Here is a 3,354-nt window from a genome sequence, read left to right on the forward strand (position 1 = left end):
TCGGAGCTGCAGCCGCCAGCTTACACCACAGCCACAGCAACATGGGATCTGAGCTGCATCTGTGACCTACACCACAGCTCACAGCAATGCCGGATTCTTAACCCACTGAGCGAGGCCAGGGATGGAACCCACATCCTCATGGATATTAGTCGGATTTGCTAACCACTGAGCCATGATGGGAACTCCTAGATTAGACATTTTCTACTCTACCCTCCCTTCAGATTCTGCAACACAGAAACCAAAGAACCACCCTGGGAATTTTTAGACAGAGGAGGAAAAAAATCTGACCCTAACACTAGAATTTTTGAGGGGAGGGAGAGAGTGGAAAGGGGACAGACAGACTGGGAATATCCATGAGTAAATATCCAACCCTGTATGAGGGCATGCAAGCTGAACCCCAAACGAGAAAATTGAGGTTAACCCTTCTGGGTATTATTGACCCCAGGGAATCCCTGAACAATGTAACTTACTATTCCAGGGACTGTCTGTGGTGGGGGCAGGGGTGTCAACCGAACCACAGGACTTCCACCTCCAGGCCCCATGGGACTAGCAAGGCATCATGGACTGCTCAAACCCTGGCCATCACCATTAGAAAGCTCAGCTTGAGGGTTCTGGAGGGACCAACCCCGATGTCCACACAGAGGTCTCCGACTTCACACGCTCTAACACAAAGCCAAAAGTGCAAGAACTCATGGGAATAAACAGGTCTGGAGTCAACACGGAAGCGTCAGGGTGGTTAGCAGGGGGTGAGGTCATCATAGAAAAGTGTGACGTCACCAAGGAAGAGTGTTGTGTTTTTACAGAGAAATGCTTTCCAGTTAAATGTTTATGACTCCCTATCCATCAACTATAAACATCATAATTTAGATGAAGCTCGCTCTCATTCTTGGTGAGAAGGAAAGGAGTTGGGTGTTCAGAGCAGAAATATGACAACATGCCTGGCTAACCTCATTGCTTCTGCGTGTTCCTGAGCAATGCCCCAACCAGCCAAGAAGCACTCCTGCTACACTTTACTCATGGTTCTGTGGGCTGTCCAAAACGTACGTCTATTTCATAAGGGGCTACTTCTTTTTTTTTTTTTTGTCTTTTTGCCTTTTCTAGGGCCACTCCCATGGCATATGGACGTTCGCAGGCCAGGGGTCTAATTGGAGCTGTCACCGCTGGCCTACACCCCTAACACCACAGCTCACGGCAATGCCAGATCCTTAACCCACTAAGCAAGGCCAGGGATCGAACCTGCAACCTCCTGGTTCCTAGTCAGATTCGTTAACCACTGCACCACGACGGGAACTCCAAGGGACTAATATCCATGGTTCAGGAGGGTGGTTGAGTAAAATCAGCTGGGGCGTGTCTCTCCAAAATGAGAGCATAGCTCTTTGCTACAGTGCAAAAGGCAGAAACTGAAATGGCTTAAGGGCCAATCATTCATTCATTTAACCAACACTGGTAACAGCTGCTATCAATGTTCTGCCCTATGCTTGGCACATGAGCTACAACGAGGGACAGATGCGTGTGCTCTTTGGTCTCACCAACTCGTCAAAGTCAGGATCTAGCCAAGAGGAAAATGATTGAGGGAGGAGCTACTCTGATTATAATCATGTGGAGGTCAAAGGTTAGGAGAGATGCTGGCGTTAGTCTGGGGCTCGGGAAGCTTCCTATGCTCCAAGGTCCACATAAACTGAACCTCCAATGGAGACATGAAGTGTGGGCAAGAGGCTTCCAGGAAGAAGGGCCCTTTGGTGGGGTGGTCACTCCTCTGTGGGACCAACACAGAGGGTTGGTCAGCAAAAAGCAGGGGGCTGCGGGGAGATGGGTAAGTCTTGCTCAGGGCAGCTGGGATGCATATTTCAAATTAAATATTTGTCAGTCACCTTCCCTTTGCACTTTAATTAATGTGTGTTGAACACTTTTCTATCTTCTGCTCAGATCTGTGTCCACGTTCAACATTTCTGGGCAGCTTCCAAAATGGTGACAGGCAGACTTCTGACAAAAGTAGTTGTTTGGTTTTTTTTCTTTTTCTTTTTTCTTTCTCTTCCATTAGCCATGGCCTCTTGCCATGTCGAGTCTCACAAATGGACACAAACCAATCAATCACCCTTATAAAAATGTCAAAATTCATCCTTCCCTACTGTGAAATGAATACACTGACCTTAACACAAATGTAGAAATAAATTAAAAAAAAAAATCCATCCCCACTTTGGACCCCTGGCTGCCACACTAAGATTTCCACACTTTTCAGTTTGATGAGGCTGACACTGCTGAGAAATTCTTGCTTTTCTTTCTTTCTTTCTTTCTTTTTTAAGCTGGAAGCAGATTAAATATGCCCCCAAATTTACTAATGAGAATTTATTTAGGAGTTCATATTGTGACTAAGCAGGTTAAGAACCCGACTAGTATCCATGAGGGTGAGGGTTCGGTCCCTAGCCTCACTCAGTGGGTTAAGGAGCTGGCATTGCTGTGAGCTCTGGTGTAGATCACAGACATGGCTTGGATCCTGTGTTGCCAGGGCTGTGGTGTAGACCGACAGCTACAGCTCTAAATCGACCCCTAGGCCAGGAATTTCCATGTGCTGAGGGTGTGACCCTGAAAGGAAAAAAGAAAAAAATAACTTATTTACATGGAGGCTCTGCTTGGGAAGAAGTGGAGGTAGGAAGAAGCATTCACTGTCCAGGGGGAAGAAGGAGAGCGAGATGGATTGAACAGAGTGAACTGGGAAAGAACATTCATTTGATATTGATTTTAAAACAAACAAAAATGAGTTTTCTCCATCGAGGAACCATCTAACACTTGCCTGCTTCACTCAGAATCAACCTCCAGTTTTGGACCAGAGCCCTGGATGAGAGGAGCCCTGAAAGTGGTGGCAGACGTCAGCTCAGGTCCTGGCTCTGCCATTCACCGGAGGTCACTCATCTCTTTAACCCATAATCTCTTTATTTGTAGAACAAGGACAGTAATAGTCACTTTCTGGAATATTCCAGGGCACCTCCCTTATTCCACCATTTCAACCCTCTCGGTGACGGGCCCTCAGTTATCTTTGGAGGAGCACACATTCCACCCTCAAGGCACGTGGCTTCACGGGGTGACCCAGCCTCCGGCTCTTGGGAGAGGACGCAGGAGGTGTCTTTGGACTTTCAGACCCCTGTGCAACCACTGGCCATGGGAGCTGTTTCAAGGTCATGCATGTGACACGGGCTGGGCCCATGAGACTGTCACTGAAGATATTTTAGGGAATTATGAGGGGAAATGATCTCTGGGCACTGGAGTAACTGAGCTGGTGGAAATTAGACCCCAAACTGCTGGAAGCCTTGGTGGAAATTAGACCTGAAGCTGCAGGAAGCCTTGGTGAAGCCTGTC

This window comes from Phacochoerus africanus, chromosome 7, assembly GCF_016906955.1.
Source record: "Phacochoerus africanus isolate WHEZ1 chromosome 7, ROS_Pafr_v1, whole genome shotgun sequence".
NCBI classification, from domain to species: domain Eukaryota; kingdom Metazoa; phylum Chordata; class Mammalia; order Artiodactyla; family Suidae; genus Phacochoerus; species Phacochoerus africanus.